At 44.5% G+C, this 23,601-nt stretch overlaps 1 protein-coding gene across 3 annotated transcripts in view; it reads left to right on the top strand.

Annotated features, from left to right (window-relative positions):
• The window catches only part of SHROOM3 (shroom family member 3), a 554,962-nt gene that overhangs the window by 387,766 nt on the left and 143,595 nt on the right, over positions 1-23,601 (top strand). The window contains exon 1 of one of the 3 annotated variants that reach the window (XM_073599757.1): positions 9,135-9,479. The exons of the other annotated variants lie outside the window; for them this stretch is intronic. The gene's annotated coding sequence lies outside the window, so the exon portion shown is untranslated. Of the gene's footprint in view, positions 1-9,134; positions 9,480-23,601 lie in introns of those variants that run through there. 3 annotated transcript variants of the gene reach the window in all.

Below are 23,601 nucleotides of genomic sequence, written 5' to 3'. Positions count from 1 at the left end.
TTTTATCATCCAATCATGTACCGCAAAAATGCTGTTTTTTATTTAACACTTGCAGTGCTCTTGTAGTGCAAAGTGGATATGCCTTTAGTAAATAAACCCCTCCATGCTTGGCTGTTATGATTATGTTCTTGGTTCAGTAATTTCTCTTGTAACAGATTGTAACCCCATTTATAACAGGGGTCCTCAACTCCTGGACTCCAGACCGATGGCAGTCTGTGCCCTGTTTGCAGCCGGGCTGGAAGGCTGCACTGAAAGAGGTGCGGCTGGTGAGCAGAGAGATTACATCATTGTTTCTCCCTGCCCACCTTGCATCACCGATGTTCCGCCTTCTGACTGTCATGGCACAGAATGCAGTATAGCAACTGAGCATGTGCTGCTTTCCCTGCTCTTGAATGTGGGATGCTTCGATGCTGTACCACTGGGGAGAAGCTGCAAAAAAAGGGATACATGTAGGTGTTTTCACTGCAGAAAACCTTTACAAATTGGCCCTAAATTGACCCACTGCATTTGGTGTTTGTGCTGGCCAGCTACATTGGGAAGCTGCATCTATTGGCAGGATAGTCACAAGCGGGGACAGTGGCAAGTAACACACTATCTCTGGTGGCAGGTAACATGCTGCATCTGGTGGCAGGTGACCGTGGCAGGTGACACGCTGCATCTGGTAGTAGGTGATGGCGGCAGGTGACACGCTGCATCTTGTGGCAGGTGACGTGCTGCATCTAGTGGCAAGTGATGGTGGCAGGTAACACACTACATCTGGTGGCAAGTGACACGCCGCATCTGGTGGCAGGCTACGGTAGCAGGTGACACGCTGCATCTGGTGGCAGGTGACGGTGGCAGGTGACACACTACATCTAGTGGTAAGTGACACGCTGCATCTGGTGGCATCCGATGACAGGTGACACACTACATCTGGTGGCAAGTTACAAGCTGCATCTGGTGGCAGGCTACGGTGGCAGGTGACACGCTGCATCTGGTGGCAGGTGACGGTGGCAGGTGACACACTACATCTAGTGGTAAGTGACACGCTGCATCTGGTGGCAGATGACAGACTACATCTGGTGCCAGGTGACATGCTGCATCTGGTGGTAGGTGACGGTGGCAGGTGACACGCTGCATCTGGTGGTAGGTGATGGTGGCAGGTGACCCACTACATCTGGTGGCAAGTGACACGCTGCATCTGGTGGCAGATGACACACTACATCTGGTGGCAGGTGACCTGCTGCATCTGGTGGTAGGTGACGGTGGCAGGTGACATGCTGCATTTGGTGGTAGGTGATGGTGGCAGGTGACACACTACATCTAGTGGCAGGTGACACGCTGCATCTGGTGGTAGGTGACGGTGGCAGGTGACACTCTGCATCTGGTAGTAGGTGACGGCGGCAGGTGACTCTGCATCTGGTGGTAGGTGACGGCGGCAGGTGACATGCTGCATCTGGTGGTAGGTGACGGTGGCAGGTGACATGCTGCATCTGGTGGTAGGTGACGGTGGCAGGTGACACGCTGCATCTGGTGGCAAGTGACACGCTCAGGGCTACCACTGATTATGCATTATAGTGAGTTGAACTATTTCATTTATATTACAATGCAATAATAGAAATAATGCATTTCAATCACCCTGACACCAATCAACCAAGGTGTTGTGATGATTGAAGCACTAGCACCAACCATTTCTCCGACAACCCACAGCCACCCACCTACACCGGTCCTTGGCAAAAAAAATTTCCACTTAACTGGTCCCCAGTACCAAAAAGGTTGGGGCCGCTGATTTATAGAATCAGTACTATAGCTTCCAGCAATGAAAAGTTCTCTATGAATGCAGCAGGCAGAACTTTCATTCACCTGTCTTTCCTTCATTCATAGAGCGGTCTTCATTGCTGGAAGCTTTAGTACAGTTCTATGAATGGAGGAGGGGGGTGGAAGAAAAGGTGGGGATAATCGGCACATTTGACAAGTGCTTATGACAGGTCCTGTGGCCGTGATACCAGACAATTACCGCTGTGGGGGGGGGGGGGGGGGTCCGAAGATGGAAGATTTCAACTAAGAGAGCATCAGTCACCAGAACAAGGGACACAGTGGGAGAGATTTACTAAAACTGTTGCACGCAGATTCTGGTGCAGCTGTGCATATTAACCAATCAGCTTCTAACTTCAGCTTGTTCGATCAAGCTTTGACAGTAAGGGTACGTTCACATTAAAAGGGGGTTTGAAATCCTACGAGTTCAGATGAGCTTGTAGGATTTCAAACCCGCATTTCAGTGTGAGTTTGGGGCCGATTTGAAAGACATCTGTGCGGGTTCATGCACAGATGTCTATTGAAATCGCCCCCGAAGTCGCTAAAAGTAGTGCAGGAACTACTTTTGGAAATCATTGAGGCGCCACAAAGTCAGCATTGCACCGTTTGGGACAGTGCCATTGCCGGCAATATGTTGCGATTTGACATGTCAAATCGCGTCAGTGTGAATGGAGGCTAAATCCTGGAAGCTGGTTGGTTAGTATGCACAGCGTCACCAGATTCTGTGTCTTCCAGTTTTTGTAAATACCCCCTTTGTGTTCAATATAAGCACCATCCCTTGTTCTGATTTAAAAAAAAATAACTAAATTTAAAGGCATAAAAAATTCCCCACTACTTATTCTACCCCCCTGTTCCTAAGCACTTACCTGGCTCTATGTCACTGCTGGGAGGAGGGAGCAGGGACATGGTTTACAGGTGCTGTGTCTCTATGGATGCACACAGCCCACCTTGGGAGTACACACACAAGCCTCCTTATCACCAGGCTTGCTAAAGAAGGCACCTGGTGGAAGGAGGAGCAGACAGCGCCAGCCATGGACTGCCAAAGAAGAGGAGAGTGACCTTTCTATGCAATAGAGTTCTGCAGAGCAGATAAATATAATATATATTGTTAATAAAAAATAGCCTTTAGTATCACTTTAATACTCCCATTTATAGTACTGTTTCTCAGCTCTGTTTTCAAATTGCTTATACAACCATTTGCTTAATTTTGGGTTCTTTCTAGTTTTTCTCTATTGCATGTAAGGGAAACATATCACCAATGAAACTTCAAGCATTGTAGACAATAGTGTATCCTTCTTCTTTACATACACCCCCCTCCCGACAATCTTTTGTTTGGCTAATAAATGATGTTTACCTTTAGTGGATGGGTTGTTTGTTGTTGCAGACGTAACGTCTTTGTGTACTATTGTACGTGCACAATTCATGAAAGGATCACATCATTGTTTTTTTTTTAGATTAGGTAATAAAAGCCTGGTTTTCACTTGATACATGGGATGATTAATGGCAAAGTCCTTCTGTTGGGCCTAATGCACCAAGAATCTGCTGCTACAGAATGACCCTCTTTGCCACCATCCATAAGGAGTGAGTTCCCCAAAGCTATCAATTTGGAGGATTTCCTTAGTTTGCTAGGGATCCTCAAAAGGAACCACAGATTTTACGGTGACGTATTTTCACGTCAAAGTCTGTAGGTTTGTCACGGCAAAGGTTAGAATGGACTTCTGGAAGCAGAATATAGGCTTTAATCATAACCAGAATAGCAAACAGAATTTGCAGGAACAAAGCTCATCAGAACCATTGTGAAGTGAGATCTACAATGAAATCCTTGATGCTATCATTGGTGATAGGTCAGTGCCAGATTAAACTCTGTGGAGACCCCTAGGCAGTCGAAACCTTGGGGCCCCCTGTGCAGGTTTCTGAAGGTTTCTTGTGCACATGTTTAAGTGGGATAACGTTGAGCTAGGTAGTGTGCATGCTACATAGAGATGATCACCACTATAGTACATGACACAGAGGTGGGTTGCACCGAACTTTTTTACAAACTGACAGCTAAAAGAAGATGAGCTTTTAAGACACAAACTGTAGTTCCTGAAGTCTATGGTTTATGTAGTTTAAGTAGTTATAAACCCAGTGAAGTGACAAGCCTCAGGTAATACACAGAGAGAAAATAAATTCTTCCCCATAAGTTGTACCCATTTATCTGCAGTCTTCTCGTCTCTACATCTGTTCAAAGTGCAGAATTTATAAAGCTTGTCTCAGTTGTCAGAAAACATTGGGCGGAGAGCTAAAATTACACTCTTCAGAGCTCAGTTAGGAGGACTCTGAGAGTGGATTGCAGGGAAGGGACACACCCTCCTTCACACAGCACACAGGAACAGGGCTGAGGCTGTCAATCAGCTGGAGGTCCCTCCCCGGTCACCTTTTTTCTCTTGGTGTCAGGAAAACTTGTCAGAAATGATTCATGCTGATAGCAGGGGAATGAAGCGGCTGACAGAAATGACACTTAGTGCTCTTAACTGAGAAAAGAAATTACTAAACTGTTTGCCAAGTTTCCTTGCATTAAGGTAAAAAATGTTTAGGCATCGGTATCACCCCGAACCCCCCCCCCCCTTTGTCTATTGGCTCCCACTGCTATCAATCAAAGCTAGTGACCAAGTCCCACTTGGCTAGGAATCATCAGACGTAGACAGCGTGGCTCAGATGTGAGCCCGCACGAGTGTCCCCATAGAAATTGGCTCTCTATGAGGGCACTAGGCAGAGGAGAGAAGCCAGGAGCTCCGGAGGGGGTCCCCAGCAGAGGAGGTTCTGTGCAAATTTTTTTTTTAAGATAGCATTTACAATCACTTTAATTATTTGTTTACTAAGCAACCCTACAACCTGAATGAAGGTGCCATCCTTGGAATTTCTTACTAAGCACAGGTGAGATCAGCTGTGTGTGAATGCATACAGGCAAGCAAGCCTAATATTGCAAGTGAATAGAAAATAAACAGCTGACTTTTGCAGGTCTGAATCTGGCCATACATGTAAAGAAATCCATAGACCCTTCCATCCACGCTAAAATTCATGGATGAACGAATCTCCACTGCCACCTATTGCATTCTGACAGCTAACACCATCAGAATACCTGGCTCCTAATATTTCTCAATTGAAGTTTGTTCAGCCTGTTGGTGTTGGCATGGCCATCCACAGCTTGAATTTCAGCCAAGTCACAGAAATCAGCCGAAATTCGAGCCATGTATGGGCAGTTTATAAGTGCTTAGTGGGCAAAGGAAAATTCTTGTGGTGATTCGGCAGAGTTGAATCCATTCCTTGCTGTTGTGGGCAAACATCCAGCTTTCCTGGGGTACTAGTAAGCTGGTAAAATGAGGTCAAGATTCACTGGAAAAGCATGCAGCAGGCTCCCTTAATAAGGTTTTTTTTTTTTTTTTTATGTGTGATCTCTACTCCTATAAGGAAGTGGTTCAGGGGGCAGGGAGTCTATGATCCTTCGGATTACAAGCTTTCTATGGGAGGGGAGGAGCTGATGCTCTGCTGGTAAGTAAATTGGTAAGTGGACAACTTTACCAGTTCATTAAAAAAAAATAATCCAGATAAACTAGTACACAATTTGGTTGGCCTGAATGTTTGGAGAAAACTAGTCCAATACACTTTCCAGTTTCAAATTGCATATAATCCCAAATTGCTCATTTAAGCCAACAGTCTTTAAAACTATGTATCCGTTTACAGAGCCACATCACATTAATGATGACAGTAGAAATATATGCCAGCTGATAAAAAAAAAAAAAAAGACACCAATCATCCAAGTTTTATTGCCTTTATTGATAGCCTTTTCCAAATGCTAGAATCCTGGCTGTTGTGCTGATCCAAAACTTCATCATACCGTCCAACTTTTTGAGATGGGAGCGAGGGACACATATTTGCAAAAGTATGTAGGCATAGGACACACCCCCTGTTATGCTCTTAAAGGAAAATTATACAAAAAAGTTAGGTAAACCCACAATAGCTTTTTTTACCACTACCGTTCCTTTATATTGGCTTTTGAAATTTACAAATGCAGCAATTTAGAAATTGAATGAAATGTTTAGCACTGGGAAACCTTTTTTTAAAGATAAATAGTGCATTTTATATATAACTATATAGATCAGACCAAAATGAGGGACAAATGAGGAGGAAAGAGGGAAAGAGGGACATTGCTCCAAATCAGGGACAGTCCCTCGGAATCAGGGACAGTTGGGAGCTATGCTGGGTCATTTGCCTGACATACATTGTAGATCAGAAATTTAGACATCATACTCTCATACCTTTCTGCATGTATGCTTTGGATCTTTTTGGACAGCACACTGTGTGCTAACCTGCATTTTTCCACACTGAACACCAGTCACTGCAAGAGCACAATTGTTTTCTATGTACCCCATCCATACCACAATGCTAGTCTGAGGTGCAGTGCGGTAAAATGCTGCAATTTTCACAGTGTTCTGGATGTCACTGCCACCGACAGCACTACAGCATAGTGCACCACACTGATTTACGGAGACCTGAATGGAGTGTACACTTTATACACTTCCAATAAAGTTAAAAGAAAACAAAAATGTAAACAGTGTGATTCATTGCCTTGCAGCAAAACTGCACGCTACAATGGAGCATTTTAGGGCTCATGCACAAAATCATGCTGCGTAAAAACATAGCTCCCAACTGTCCCAGATTTCGAGGAACTGTCACTGATTTGGAGAAATGTCCCTCTTTCCTCCTCATTTTTCCCTCATTTTTGTCTGATCTTTAGCGTTGATAATAAAATGCACTTTTTATCTATCAAAAAGTGTTTTCCAGCCCTAAACTTTTCATCTGATTTCTAAATTGCTGCATTTGTAAATTTCAAAAGCCAATATAAAGGAATAGTAGTGGTAAAAAAGCACTTGTGAGATTAACCAATCTTTTTTTTTTGTACAATTCTCCTTTAAGGGGGTGTGACAAGGAGTGTGTCCTATGCCTGAATACTTTTTCTGGTAGGTGCCCCTCATTCCCATCTCAAAAAGTTGGGAGGTATGGTAAAAAGCCAAATAAACATTTTTCACATCGGTGTACAGCCACCCATAGACATCAAATAGAAGATGCAGCTGTATGCCATTATGCAGTGGGGGATGTGTAAAGCATGCTCATGGATGTTTGCTCCAAACACATACTACCTGAGTTTGGGGCATACAGATGCTTTACCCCGACACATACCTGCGTACAGCCGAATCCTGATGTTTATGAGCAGCTGTACGCAGATATGCGGGTCCTGGGTAAGTGTGTACGCAGGCTCTGTATAATGTGCGGCCCCATGACGGCCCTTAGCGTGCGACAATGTGAACTAGCCCTCAATCCAGTGACAATCAGACAACCAGCATTTTCAGTAGGCTAACCTGGATATCTCATCTGACACCTGAACCAGCAGAGGCAAATAAACAAACCTTTTCTCTGTTTACCCCTTTGGAAGTTTTTGAAAGACACTTCTATAAACATTGCTGGTGTTCTGCATTCAGTCAACTTTCACACAGTTGAATACATGTCATTAGGGTCTTAAAGTGTATCTGCACCCTTCCCTCCCCCCTCATTTTTGTTTTAACCCCTGCTTACCTGGTTACAGGTCCTGCACATTTAAGAAACTCACCCGCCCAGTGGATCCAGCGTTGTCCTGCTGAGATCCTCTTCTCTTCTGCCCTCTTCTCGGTCCCACACTGTCATCTTCTTGTGCGACTCATCGGGAAGCTACCGGTTCTTCTGGGTCTAGCCGGTAGCTTTCCCGTTGATAAACTGCTAGTCCTGCCACCCTCCTTCTTTCTCAATGAAAAACTATGGATGTTTTTTAATAAAAGAAAGGTAAATAAAAATAGTTTTATAAAAAAAGGGGAGGAAGGTTGGAGAGGAGGGAATACGTAAGAAAAGCATGACAAGAAAATTCAAAGGAGCAGGTTGGAAACTTTTCTCAAACGAATGAATTTCTAACAGCATATGGGGTTTTCATTCAGGAAATTATATGCATTTTGAAATTGAATGTTAAGAGCAAACGACATTTGAAAGTGCTTTCAAATGACATTCGGCAAGTCACTGAATGTACTAACAATTTTAATACGGATGTTCGTTTGAAAATCTACTAGTGTATGGCCAGTCTAATTCTCCTAATGCAGGGCTATGCAATTAGCGGACCTCCAACTGTTGCAAAACTACAAGTCCCATCATGCCTCTGCCTCTGGGTGTCATGCTTGTGGCTGTCAGAGTCTTGCTATGCCTCATGGGACTCGTAGTTCTGCAACAGCTGAAGGTCCGCTAATTGCATATCCCTGTCCTAATGTAAAAAAAAAGAATAGAAGATGAATGCAAATATCTCTCCAGCAGACATGTTTATGATACAGTTACTTGTACATTGATTTTGTTACACTGTGGTAGAAATAAAGTACGTATTGATTCCCTTTTCAACATTCTTTATTTTACATTTTCAAAAAATAGTGTTTACAGTGAAACACAACAAAATAATACTGCTTATTGATCCCTTTTTTATTATGTCTTTATGTAGAAGACACCCAGGGTGAATCTGAATGGACTCTTTTCAGATTTTTTAGTTACCATGCATTAAAATATCCTGTTTTCTTACTGTTAAAAAAGCCCATTCTGCATGCCATATGTTAGAAAATAAATATAACTTTTGCTGTCTGTGCAAAGTGTAAATGGCCATTCAGGGAAATTAATGCTTTGCATTAAATGACTGCAGAAAAATACGATTTTGTGCCGTTTAGCTGTTTTATCTATAGAGTATTTAAACTATTATCTGAAAAGGAAAGTAGATTTACTGTCTTTTCCTTTTTTTTAAAGAAAAAATTTAAACTTTTTTTGTAATTTAAAAGTAATACATATGATATGTTAGGCCATTGTTCTAATCCAAATTTATCTATAATCTTCTCTGTTTAATTTTAAATTTGAATGCTTTTGTTATTTATTTTTCACCTAATGTTTTACCTCTGTCGGTCCACTTTATAAAGTTACATGCAAACCAGAAGAGTAGATAATCCCAATTCATTTAAAGGTCCTTAATAAACCCTCTCACTGGATCCCAGCAATGGCTGTAGATGAAAGTTATGCATGCCATAAGAAGCAGAAGGGGGAGGGAAGCTCCTGACTTTTGAATGCCAGAATCCATTTTCAAACTTTACAAGGGCCTTCATCACCAATTGTGATGCAAATTAAATCTACCGAGGCTGGCAGCCAATTAGAAGCCGCGTCCTTGTGGGATTACCTGGTTTTGGTAGAGTGATGAGGAGGAGGAGGAGGAGGGGGGTGTGTGAGGAGGAGAAAATCATTCACTTGTGACAAAGTTCTGTGTTTTACTGCCTTGCAGTCTCAGATGTAGGAAGGAAGAATAGTCCTGGCCACGACTGCTCCTAAAATGCCTGTTCAGCAGTGTTGTACAATCCTGACTTGTTGGAGGAGGCTTTGGGGAGAAGGGTGCTTCTCTGGGCTTCTCATAGGCTGTGTGCACAGAAAGCTGTCTCTGGACCTTCAGTAAATAATCCTTATTCATTGCTGTGCTGGAGGTTGCCTGCCAGTGCCCTGCTATCGCCTTGCCACTACGAGCTAAGGGAACATTTGAATGGAATCAAGGCCCCCTTGGATTTTTCACTTACTTACTCATATGCAGAATCCATGTGAAAATGGTAAGGCTTGTTTTTCTCATTGTGATTAATTTGTTTTGCAGTAACCTTTAATATCAGGAGTAATTTCCTAAACGTCCACATGATTTGGACTAAGCCATCTGTTCAAGAACATGTTTTATGTCTGACAGAGGGATAACAGTGAGCATGCCACCCTCCGCCAAGTGTTTGGAATATACTGTACCACTATGAAATATGGGATTTTTATTTTGCTTCTGTGTTTTGATTATTCAGGACAATTGAGACTCTTTTCACCTGTATTCACTTTTTCATATTCTTTACACATTGTAAATTGCTTTATAAAATAAAGTCAAATTCTATATTCCTGCACAAATGGTCTTATTTATTCAGTTTAAAGAGCAGTACTGATGTGCAGAATATAGCAACCAATCATATTTTTCACCTTAAAGCAGTAAGGGGGAAAATAAAAAGGTTGCTGGTTATTGTGAATAAAAGTACTTTGTAATTCCATTTAATTTGTAAATTTATTTGTAATTACACATTACTTTGTAATTAAAATACATTATAATCATTAGTATACCCAAAAGCCTGTATGTGTGTGATCAAATGTTAGTTCCAATACACACTATTAGATTTTCTGCAGATTTTTGTCTTCAGATTTACCAAAACCATGTAGTGCAAGGGCCTGCCCGATTGCATGCAAATTGAAACTCTTAAGGTTTGACCTCATATTATATGGTTTTGGTAAATCTGAAGATAAAAATCTGCAGAAAATCTAATAGTGTGTATGTGACCTAAGTCTTTCACTATAGAAAGTGCTTTTCTAATATTTAGGCTAGCCATAGACAGATTGCAATTCGGCAGGTTCAGCAGGGACTGGACAAATTTCAATTTCTGGGAAAGATTTACTAAAACTGGTTCACGCAAATCTGGGGGCAGCTGTGTATAGTAACCTTCTATCTTCAACTTGTTCAATTAAGCCTTGACAATAAAATAACTAGAACCTGATGGTTACTATGCACAGCTGCACCAGATTTTGAGTGCACCAGTTTTAGTAAATCTCACCCACTGAGTGGCCATCACCGACCAACAAAAGTTGATTGTTAGATCAACGTCTGTCAAACGGACATGCTGGAAGACTTTTCAATCAGCAGCTACAGCCACTGATCAGTGTATTCTGACAGAGGCCGGTCCTGCTGTCACTATATAGTGTTGCGGCATGGGGGATTTTTCCATCTATTTATGTGCATGGAGGAACCCAAATGTTTTTTGGGTTAGCCTGCTGGCGGAATGAAAAAAAAAAAAACGGAACCATCTATGGTCAGCTTCAGGGGTCCTGCACATGATACTGACATATGAGCACTAGACCTTTCTGGCAGAAAGTTCCTGCCCAAAAATTGGGAATATGGTCTGTATAGTGTGCACGTAAAAATTCTTCCAGCCCACAAAATGCTAAATAATATAAGGGAGGTGTGATATGCACACACATAAATTACTTGCCAGTAAAGCAGATTTTACTTCTGTTTTGTTTTTTACTGATCCAAACGCACACAGAACTAGTTTAAAGATATATATCTGTCTGTGTGTACAGACCCATTGAAAGCAATGGGTTGCATTTAGATCAGTAAAAAAAAAAAAAGCCTAAATGCCTAAACACATGGCATTTGTGGCATCTGTGTGCTTTAGAAATGGCATGTCAGTAATATAATCATGCTAAATAAGATAGGGTTCTTTCTGTTGCTATTCATTAGGGTTATAATGCAGTTTTGTGTCCTGTACACATGGGCATCCGCAGGTAGGGGCAAGGGGGGGCAAGTGCCCCCCCCCCCCGGAATCAGAGATCGGATCAGAAGTTCCCCACTCGGTCTTTATCCTAGCGCTGGCGGCCGGCCCTGCTCTCACCTGTACAAAGTTTAGCAGAGCCGGTGACAGCTGGTGCGAGGAGCGGGACAGCAAAGGCCTCAAGGGGTGGGAAGGATGACATCACCCGGTCTACATAGTGCAAGCGAGCGGCCCAGGAGACAGAAGCCACAGGAAAGGAGAGCAGCAAGACGCCAGGAACAGCGGGCACAATTTCCCCGGCGCCTCCCAGAGCCTGGAACCCCTGGACTCCTTAAACCTCCTCACTACTCCCAGGCCTGGAGGACAGACTGACCAGGGGTTCAGAGAACAAGGACGGTTAGGAAATGCAAGCAGCCAGGGCCCGCTCCATGTCACATCATAGATCTGATGGAAGGAACAGAGCATCTCCTGTCCTCACCCAGAATGAAAAAGGGTCTTGCCAGCTGCTGGCCATCATGGACATCCTACTGGCATGCAAGGTACCATACTGAGCATTACACTCACCACTGGGACATAGGGGCACTTGAGGGACTGCAGACAGGGCTAGGGGGTCCCTCTCTCTGACCCCCCCTATCACCCCTCTCTGTCACCCCCCCTCTGTCTCTCTCTGTCACACTCCTCTCTTTCTGTCACCCCCCTCTGTCTCTTTCTGTCACCCCCTCTCTCTGTCACCCCCCACATGTCTGCAGTCTCTTATAGTCTCTTGTGCCATGTCTGTAGTCTCTGACCATCTCCTGTACTATGTCTGCAGTCTCTGACCATCTCCTGTACTATGTCTGCAGTCTCTGACCGTGATAATGTGATAATGACATCGTTGAAAAGGGTCAGCGCATGGGTGACCTTAAAATGATGCCCCCCCTGAAAAAAGTTCTGCGGTCGCCCATGCCTGTACAAACTGTTACAACTGTGATTGAGCATGTTAGTGTATCTTACCTGTCTATAGTTTGCTGTATAATATCCATTGTGTAGTAGTGTTCACAGGTGTATGTGGTGATATCTTTCAACACTTGTCTATTCTAGACCTCAGGTATTACTAAATCTGCCATTCACATGGAGCATTTATATGTTAAGTGTTGTAAATGGACTGCTACAGTTGTATTTAAGAAAAACTTGTTGATCTAGTGTTGTGCAGCGATGCCGTCAGAGTTGTTGCATGTGCAGGCACTTTGTTTAGAAAAGTACAGAGTTTCTGTACAGAGTATTATTCAGCCCTCGAACATGTTGCTGCACTGAACAGATTACATTCCATTGGACATACTGAAATGTAAATGGAATTCAGTAGAAGAAATGAAATTGTCATTTTGCTCATCCATAGCTTAAGGCCTATGATCTATGAGTGGAATGCAAACAGTAATATTCAGAGACTTGAAGGTGCCTATGGACATTAGATGACAGGCTACTGATCTTCATTTTTTTGGCTGCAGGGCATTATGCATCCACACTTGATGATTCATTAATGTCTATAGCCAGCTTTAGTCTACCAATGTACATTCTTTGAGAAGCTGGCTATAAGAAAGGTTATGGTATGCAAAGACACATGCAAAAATGGGTTTGGAATCTCTGAAAGGCCGCTGTTATGTTAACCAATGGAAGTTGCACCCCCGTTGGCCATAATACACCAACCTTGTATTATAATTATTATTATGCTGGATTTGTAGAGTGCCAACAGTTTGCACAAGATTTTAGGGAGACAGAACAGCAGCATTACAGTTCAATACAAGAGGGTGGAGAGGGTCCTGCTCCCGAGAGCTTACAATCTAATAGACACCTAATTTCTCAGTGGCACAGGGATATGTTGCTGTTTTGACATGCAAGGAATCGGGACCTTACAAGAAAGTGAGTGGACTCTTAAAGTGGTTCTAAAGCCTAAACATTTTTTACCTTAATGCATTCCTTGCATTAAGGTAAAAAATGTTTCGGCATCAGTGTTCCCCCTACCCCTCCTTCTACTTACCCAAGCCCTCATTCGATCCAGTGCTGTGCACGTCTGCAGCTCTTTTCTCCAGTAATTACCAGGTCTCACTGGCTTTGCTGGGGCACTGGAAGCCAGTAATGAGGGAGCGAGGGGCGGGGCCAAGTCCCGCTGTCTGTGTCAATAAACGCAGCAGTGGGGCTCGGGAGCCAGCACGCACGTGTGCCCCATGGTTGGCTTCCCATTGGTACACTGGACAGAGAGCAGAAGCCAGGAGCGCCTGCGGAGGACCCGAGAAGAGGAGGTTCCTGGCTGCTCTATGCAATTGTGTTGCACAGAGCAGGTAAGTATAGACATGTTTGTTATTTAAAAAAAAAAAATTGTACCTTTACAATCACTTTAAGAAAGCCATACATTATACGATTTTCTTTCCTTCAAGCACAGGTTAAAGGGGAAAAAAATGCTTGATTCCCCCATCAACACTGAATGAATCCCTCCCGCTGCACTATTGTATTCTGACAGTGGGAGGTTTCCCCACCATCCAAATACAGTAATCACTGCTTGCTGCTATAGCCGCCGGCAGTGATCGCACAAAAAGAAACTCAACAGGTTGGTTGTACGGACCGAAGTTTGGCAAGTTCACCAGGAATTTCGATCCGTCTATGGCCGGCCTTAGCAATTCTGAGGATGACAGCTGCAGCAATTTCTGGTGGGACATAGTCCTTAGTGATACTGTAGTCACCTAGTCAATATACAAGGTAGCTAAATAACAATCTAACATCTGAAACATGACATCTAACTCAAGGATGCATCCAAACAAACCAGTATCCTACAAGTGTTCAAGAGTAATTATAATCTGAATCAGCAGAAAGGGAAAATATAAAATAGCAAGGGGAATTTATCAGAACTGGAGCAGCCAGAATCTGAGCAGAGGTGCATGGCAATCAGTCAGCTTCTATCTTTCATACTCAAAGCTTAGGATAGAAGCTCATTGGTTGCCTACTCCAGCTTCTGTGTGCTCCAATTTTGTTGATATCATATAAGTACATGGTCTTTCATTTTGTATAATAAAGAGATTCTGTATTTGGCGGGTATATAAACTATGTAAATGAAAAAAGGAGCTTGAAAGAGAACGGCATTTTCCTACTAATTTAGAGCATGCTTTGGCACATGGTTGGTGTTGTGGGATGTAGATATACAATTACATCTATTTTGTTACTGCCGAATCCCGCACAGGGTAGGGTTGCAACATCTGAATCAGTCACAGTATTTTATTGAACCTGACTTTCAAATGACAGAAACTTTCCAGCGTCCTGGTAAATGTTATCATACCAGAGATTCCAATGCCTCGATATTGTAGTATTATGGTATATAAAACATTTTGAAAACATAAAACACCAGTGACTGTTGAGTTTCTGAGTATCGACATTTGTTGATGGTTATGAGTCTCTTATTTTTTTATATTACAGACCTAGATCCAGGGCCGGGACAAGGGCTGGGCAGGAGGGATGGCTGCCTTGGGCACTGTGGTATCATTTGAGGTGGTGGGGTGCCATAAGGAGATTTGGGAGGAGGGGATTTGTGTTGGAAGGACGAATTTGGTGGGCCACAGGGGGTAAGTATTGTTTTAGGAAGAAAATTTGGGGAGGGGGGTGCTAAAAGTGGTGATCTAGGGGGATTTGTGTTGGGAAGGGGATGGGGGAAGAAGCTTTGTGCTGGACGGGGGGGGGGATTTGAAGTCGGTGGAGAAGATGTGTACCAGGAGGGGACATTTTAGGGGAAAAGGTTTTGTGATAGGAGGGGGTAAATTTCTTTTTTGGGGGGGATTTGGGGCATGGGGGGAAAAGATTTGTACTGAGAGGGGAGAATTCAGCAAGGGGGCAGATTTGTACTTGAAGGAGGGGAAATGTATGCTTAGGGCTACTGTAAGCATGCAGATTAGTGCCCAGTGTTTTTGTGGGGAGAATTTTGCTGACATATAATGCTCATACATCTTGGGGGGCACAGTTTGGCATATTTGCCCTGGGCTCTAGATGACCTTGTCCCAGCACTTGCTAGATCTATAAACTTTTGGTGATGTTAAGCCCATCAGCTCTCCTGATCTCTCTGGCAAGTTAGTTCACTATTTATAATAAAGCTCTATAGGAGCACAGGGACCAGTGTGTGGGTTCTATAATCTTTTTGATTTATAGTTACGTTGTAAGGCTAGGTACTTGTAAAGATGTTAATGATCAGGAATTAACTGTCTACTAACAAGTATAGCAGATATTTAAAAAAGCACCGTGTAGGGGCATGGGAGTCCAACTTCCCTAAATCAAATATGCTTATTTTATTCTTTCTTACTGCACTGATGGAAGAATGATACCTTTACAAGCTGGAATAGACTGAAGGCTCACAAGCTGTTATATTGGGTGAGGCCTTTGTATGCACTGTGGGTGTTAATAATAAAATGTATTGGCCCAGTTCACCCTTTGCATCAGTGTATCTACACCCCTGCCAGGAATGACTTTGCAAATAGTTGTCAAGCTCAACAGTACATTGTACATAATGATCTATCCGTCCTACAAATAAACCTGTCACAAATGTGAGCAAGTCAAACTGGGTGTCTAATAAAAATCTTCAGCAAAAAAACATATATGTCATTATTAGATGGAAAGATTTAGGCAGCTAAAGTTATTTTTACAATCTGTCAGAAAGACTCCTCTCCATTCCCCTTCCTGATTCCTTATTGGTCCTTGAAGTCATGCATCACATTAAAAGTCCAATAGGCACTCAAAACGCAGAAGAAAAGCAAAACCAAGCTCAACTTTGAGAGCCCATTTGGGTGTTAAGGCGTGCTGCATTAGGTAGCCTATGAAAATGGGAGGGTCCGATGAAGGGACTAATGCTCCATGCTCTGAATACTGCCCCCGCCTGACGTCACTTCCGGTATGCGCGTTCCACATGGAGCATGTGCGTTCCACAGTGGTTCCAGAAGTGAGGCGGCCATCTTGCCCCTTCACTCTCCCCTCCTTCTGCAGCTGCTGGATTGGCTTATCTATGTGGAGGTTGTGATAGGAGCTAGGAATACTATATTGATGTGCCTGTTCAAATACTGGATCTTGTAAGTGTTTTTAACCTTATATGTATTAAACTGTTGGAATACTGCACATAGAAGCGCCTTCTAAATGCATTTAATGAAAATGGGAGTCACTGCTAGAAAAAAGTCTGCTGCAATATTTTATTTCATCATGTGTTGTGGTGCGATATAGAACAGGGGTATTGTGTATGTGCAGAAGGGTACAGTTAAAAAAAAAAGGACAATGCACTTAGACATTCTGGGGGATATTCATAAAGCAGCGAAGGTGACTTTCACTAAACATTGACTGGTGGTGAAGACTGACTTCAATTAATGTTTAACTTTTTTTTAAATTTGCCCCAGCGTCTGTGCACAGCAAAATAGTGTGAATGAGCCCTTAAAGCATATCTAAAGTCAAAACATTTAGGAATGGTAAAACCACTGTCATTTTTTTCCCGTATCTGTCTTGGTGGGGGGCTGGTTCTCTTCTATATAGACACATAAGGAAACAGGAGGGATGATCCTCTCTTGGAGAGCTGTCACTGGAACAAATGTCCTTATTGGAAGATCTCCTTTATATTCCTGTTGACAACTCAAACAAATGTATTTTATCCAAATCCCAATGATAATGGTCATCAGGACAAATAGAAAGCGTGAAACTCCCTTGTGGGAACATCATCAGTAAAATTTAATGGGGTTCTAATCCTTCCCTACTATATCCAAAAACTTAAACAGAGTTTGGGATTTAGATACACTTTAAGGTAAAGTTGAGATATTTACATGACTTCAGCTATCTATATCTTTGGACCTACTGCTCATGCTAGCATGCACTTTTTCACTGAGGGGAGGCTCTGCCTACCTAGTTTTTCATCTAAATTGCCTAGATTTTGGATAATTTTCAAAATACAAAAGATGCATATATTTTTGGGGTTTTTCACAACAGACCTGAGCTTTTCTTGAGATAATTGGTTAGTTCAAGAGTTATAGAACACACGGTAAGCACACAAGTTCATGAAAGGCAAGAAACCTGTAGTGCCAAATGTAGACATTGGCCAACAGAAAGAACATTTCTTACTCACTAGTCTAAACATCTGAGCAAGCATGTAACGTTACCCTTTGTAACCATACATTTTGAATTGTTTTAAATATTACTAGCTCTCTCATCATGAACATGATGTATGATTTCTGGATTAAATAACGTACCACCTATTATCCTTCTGCATAAATTCCACATCACAAATGATTAAGTAATTATACTTCTCAAGCTGGTCTATTTTGTTCCCACTAATCCTTTGTATCGTGTAATCAGGAAGCGCTTTCAGTGCCTGCTGGTCCCGGTGCTTCTTCCCTCCTTACAGAGAAAAGAATGTGAAATAATGACATGGCACAAGATAATAATTAGTGTTTGCCACCAGATGTTTCTGCAGGAGATTGCTATTTGCATCAGCCTCTAACCATAGAAGTATCAGTCGTACTAATACTATTTATCAAGCAAGTTCTACCCTGAACTCCAGGGAAGCAGATACTGTAAATACACAGATGTCCACCCAGCTCTGAGATTAGCACAGCTCTGCCACACAGCACAAACCTATGTGACATGGCAGGAGATCTGGTTTTGTCTGCTGCAGTTTAATGGCAACTAAAGATCTCCTCCCCACTCCCAGCCTGTGATTGGGCAGTGAAAAGAAGAAGCAGAGCAGATGACTGATGAGATAATATCATTGTTACAGCTCTCTCCAACTGTCCGTATGCTGCTTATACTGCAGCACAGCTGATTGGCTCCTTCTGCTGTTTCTCCCTCCCACATTCTGAGCTCTACTATACAGGAACTTCAAGAAGCTAATACCAAGTCAGATACTTACAGAATATGGCTCACATTTACAAATTCAATTTAGGAATGTATAAATGAATACTTGCCTGCAGTTTAGCTTTAATTTTTATGCATATTAATAACTTTGGGAAAATCTATAGTTACAACATTGCAAACAAAGATAAGCTTCAAAGTGCTGGATCCCATTACTGTAATTACTCGAATGGTATTTGTGACGAACGCGGGTGTCAGATCCCTGCCCTCCTCGCTAACTCGCGACAAAGGACCGGCCAACCTCACACCACGCTGTCACTTACGTAACAATGCCACTCTCAGCTGCGCCCAGCACAAAGATTTTCCAGCTTGCGGGACCACAATCTAGGTGCGAGCAGCCTGAGAGTGATTGTCACTGGGCTAATTACACAATTAACCCTTTAACTGCCACCACCCCCGTTTAAAAGACCGAGCCGGGGGAGACTCGTAATTTTGCAATACCAATTATAATTTTAGAATAAGCGTCTGACACACACACTGCCACTACAGACAGATCTGCTCAGAGTCTTACTCTACAACAGTAGCGCCCTTCAAGAGGCAGGTTCGTTTATAGCTTGCATTAGGAGCTTTAGAGACAAGGTTAACACTTTTCAACATAAGGGTTTATTATGAAAAGGTCAAAGTTGATGCAAATAAAATATTTACAGAAGAAAGATGTTTCAAAATATAAAGACAATATACAGCCACAAAGCAATAAGGTAGAATTGGGAAGAGAGAATACTTGCAATTAATGTCCGAGGGTTGATCAGAGTTCGATCGATGAGCTAGGTAATCGGTTCTCGACTTGGCAGATGTTACTTCTTGGATGGTAAAAGGAGAACTGACCATTGTCTTGGCATCTCCTCTTTTCTGTCAAATCAAAGGGGGTGTTGACAGCGACCAGTAACCAATCGTCTGATCAGCTGGTGTAGGGGTTGGTTGCTGGGAGGTGTCTACACTCATGACCACGTCCCAGGTACATTTTGTAATACATGTTCATATATCTGCATCTGTAGGGTTTACAGACTCCAAATATCCATATTATTATTCAACTTGAGATTTCCTTCAAAACAAGTCTAAACATGCCATATCTATAACGTATAGCCTGCTTTGGAGGAATAAGTGGTCCCAGGGGTTTCCCATATGACCTGACATAGGGGTGTCTGGACTTGAAACGTTCCATATTATCTGAGGAAGCTAAATATATCCAGATTATGTCTGTGCTATTACTAAGTCAGAAGTTATGAAACATGCTGAAATTTCATACTTATTCTTATGAGGTGTATTCAGAAGACTTTACGACCTAGGCCTGTTTGGTCTCTGAATGGGGAGGGTGACAGTTTTACGACAGGCCTGAACTGTTTTCTCTGTTGAGATAACCTTTTCTGTTGAACTTAAAAAGCTTTGAATTCCTAAGGTGGGGAAGACGGAGTTCAGAGTTCTCTGTGAGGTTACATGGTTCTCAAAACTGTCATGGCTACTTCCACACAAGATGGCAGCTAGCTACAGCTTTTCATGTCCCGTACGTGATATCGTTACACCTTCCCCCTTAGGTGGTTGCATGGGAGGGAACTACAATTTCCCTCCTGACGCAACCGACTCCTGCGGGCTCGGCTTGTCGTGACAGCCCATCAGCATTGCCATGGGCGCTGCCTTTCTTATGCTGGATGGTGAAATCGTATTGCTGAAGAATTAGGCTCCACCGAAGTAGTTTGCCATTCTCCCCAGCAACACGATTTAGCCAGCTCAAGGGATTGTGATCTGTGATCACAGTGAAGTGCCGTCCATAAAGGTACGTTTGTAACTTCTGGAGAGCCCACACGATCGCAAGACACTCCTTTTCGATCGTGGCATATGCTACTTCCCTGGGAAGCAGTTTCCTGCTCAGGTAGAGGATGGGATGCTCCTCTCCGGCCTCGTCCACCTGGCTCAGGACTGCACCCAATCCAAAGGCAGAGGCATCCGTCTGCACAAGGAAACGGCGGGTGAAGTCTGGAGCCTGCAGCACAGGTGCGCTGGCCAGCGCCCCCTTCAAGGCCTGAAATGCCTGCTCACATTCTGGTGTCCAAGACACCACCTTGGGCAGTTTCTTTTTGGTTAGGTCAGTCAGAGGTTTGGCCAGGCTACTATAGTTACATACAAATTTCCTATAGTAGCCAGCGGTCCCCAAGAAAGACATAACCTGCTTTTTGGTTTGAGGGGTGGGCCAGGCCAGGATGGCCTCAACCTTCCCTGTCTCGGGTTTCAGGGTACCTCCTCCTACCTGGTGTCCCAAGTACTGCACATCAGTCATGCCAATCTGACACTTACTGGGTTTGACAGTCAGATTGGCGGCTGTCAGGTGGTCTAGGACCTGTGACAGGTGCACCAGGTGTTCTTCCCAGGTAGGGCTGAACACGGCGATGTCATCCAAGTAGGCTACGGCAAAGGTTTCCAGCCCCTCCAGTAAGTCATTCATGACTCTCTGGAAGGTAGCTGGGGCATTCTTCATCCCAAACGGCATGACGGTAAACTCGAACAATCCGAATGGGGTGATGAAGGCCGACTTTTCCCGAGCCTCAGGGGCCAGAGGAATTTGCCAGTACCCCCTGCTCAGATCCATGATTGTTATATAACGGGCGGCCGCCAGCCTATCTAACAACTCATCAATCCGGGGCATAGGGTAGGCATCTGCAGTAGTGATGGCATTCAGTTTCCGGTAGTCCACACAGAACCTGGTCGTCTGGTCCTTTTTGGGGACCAAGACTACTGGGGACGCCCAGGCACTGTGGGACTTCTGAATCACCCCCAGCTGCAGCATTTCCTCCACCTCCCTTTTCATGTCGGCCAGCACCTCCAGGGAGACGCGATAGGCCGACTGTTTAATGGGGGGATGTGCCCCGGTGTCCACCTGGTGGACAGCGAGGTGTGTCCTCCCAGGCTTTCCCGTAAACCTGCTACCATGTACTGCCAGCACTCGCTTCAGTCCAGGTACCTGGGTGGGGGTAAAATTGGAGTTTATCAGGAGTTCTGAGTCTACCTCCCTGGTGTCTGCTAGCAGGTCTAGAAGAGGATCAGCCTCCTCAGGCTCTGGCCTGCTGCAAACCGGCATGACATAGGCCGTGCGCTCATGATGGGCTTTGATCATGTTAACATGAATGGCCTTCTGCCGTCTACGCCCTTCTCCCAACCTGACCAAGTAGGTGACATCATTCAGACGCTGGGTGATGGTGTACGGGCCTTCCCATGCTGCTTGGAGTTTGTTCTGCCGCAGGGGAAGCAGAACATACACCTTCTGACCAATGTCATAGGTCCGCTCCCTAGCGTTACGGTCATACCACTCTTTCTGCCTAGTCTGGGCCTGGGTCATGTTCTCCCGCACAATTTCCACCAGCGTCTCCATTTTATCTCTGAATTTTAGGACATAATCCACAACAGAGACCTTTGAGTCGGCAATCTTGCCCTCCCAGTTCTCACGGATTAGGTCCAGGGGTCCTCTTACCCTCCGTCCGTACAAAAGTTCAAATGGCGAAAAGCCTGTGGACTCCTGAGGCACCTCTCTGTAAGCAAACAGCAGATGAGGCAGATACCGTTCCCAGTCCTTACCCTGGGAGTGCACAAAGGTGCACAACATTTGTTTCAAGGTTCCATTGAAACGCTCGCACAAACCGTTCGTTTGTGGGTGATAAGGACTGGCCATGATATGCGTCATCTGTATTTTCCGACAGAGAGCCTGCATCAAGTCGGACACAAACTGAGGGCCTTGATCGCTGATGAGCTCAGCCGGGAATCCCACTCTTGTGAAGATTCCCAGCAGAGCATCAGCGACCTTGTCTGCCCGGACGCAGGAGAGAGCCACCGCCTCCGGATAACGCGTGGCATAGTCGACAACTGTAAGGATAAAACGTTTGCCTGAACTGCTAGGGATGGCCAAAGGCCCAATGATATCCACTGCCACCCTCTTAAAAGGTTCGTCAATCACAGGCAAAGGTTTTAGCGGAGCCCTGTGTACATCCCCTGCCTTGCCAACTCGCTGGCAGGTAACACAGGACCGACAGTAGTCAGCTATGTCAGCGAGCATTGTAGGCCAATAAAAGTTATGTATCAACCGCCCTCGGGTCTTAGTGATCCCCAAGTGCCCTGCGAGGGGAATTTCATGAGCCACTTTTAGCAGCTGTCCCCTAAATTGACTGGGTACAACCAGCTGCCTGCTACCTAGGTCAGCCTCATTCCCCTCTGCAGGCATATTTTCTCTGTACAGTTTACCTTTGTCCCAATAGACCTTTTGTTTGTCATCCTCTGCAGGGGGGCGATCAGCTAGACTCCTGAGCTGTGCTAGTGTTTGGTCTGTCTGCAGTGCTGTTTCAAAGGCGGAACAACAGGTCCCAGCCAGCAGTCCTGTGGCAAACATGGACAGCTGCTGAGGCTCAACAGAGGTGGAGTCCACTGGGTCAGAACAGGGAGAGGGCCCAGAGACCTCCTCCTGCTGTTCTGCGACCAGGGCCTGCACCTCGGCCGCCTTTGCAGCACTGCGAGTGACCACCAGTACTGGCAATGCATCATCATCATCATTATCATCATCATCATTATCCTCATCATCATTATCATCACATTTAACCTTTATCAGTTCAGCATCATTGGAACATACATCAGTTACCTTCACTAGCAAGGGGGCCTCCTCTCCTGTCTCTGAAGAAGGAGGACCTTGCACTTCCACTCCACCCTCCCCCTCCCTCTGTCCATCTACAGGTTGCCCAGATATTACCCCAACATCGGTAAACAGTACCTTGGGAGGTCCAGAGAGATCCGTGGGAGCATCTGGGGTGCTTTTAGCAGGGGCATAGTATGAAACAAGGGTACCTAAATCAGAACCCAACAACACCGCAGTGGGGATCTCCTCCGAGACACCCACCTCTCTCATCCCACTCCCGGCACCCCAATCAATAAAAACATAGGCACGGGGTACACAGGAACGGGTCCCCCCAACTCCGGTGAGGGTAAGGAACTTCTCTGGGATGATGTCTGTTTCTTCTATAACCTCTGGTCTGACCAATGTGACTTCGGCTCCGGTGTCACGAAAGCCTGTTACAGTCCGGTGGCCTACGATGACTGGCTGCAAGTTGGCATTGGTTCCGGGAGGTTTCCCACTGACGAGCAGCACAGCAGAAGGGTTGCTAGCCGGATGGCCAGGTGATGTCGTCTTCTTCTGCTCAGGGCACTGCGCCCTGAGATGTCCGGCTCCCCCACAGTTGTAGCATTTGCGTTTGTCAGTTAGGAAGGCCTTGGCTCCAGGAGTTGCAGGTTCCGGCTGCTGAGGAACTTGTTTGGTAGGCAGAGGAGGGGTTGCCGTGTGCGATTTCCCTCCTTTCCAGCCATTCAGAGGAGCCTTGCGATGGTCAGATACCCGAGAGTGGATATAGGTATCTGCCAGTTCTGCTGCTGCTTTGGCAGAGGCTGGCTTTCGCTCCAGCACAAACTGTCTGACGTCTGTAGGACAGATGTGCAAAAGTTGATCTGCAATCATAAGATC

This window comes from Aquarana catesbeiana, linkage group LG01, assembly GCF_042186555.1.
Source record: "Aquarana catesbeiana isolate 2022-GZ linkage group LG01, ASM4218655v1, whole genome shotgun sequence".
NCBI classification, from domain to species: Eukaryota; Metazoa; Chordata; class Amphibia; order Anura; family Ranidae; genus Aquarana; species Aquarana catesbeiana.
Note: the sequence above shows the minus strand (reverse complement) of the source record. Positions and strands in the feature narration are given on the sequence as shown.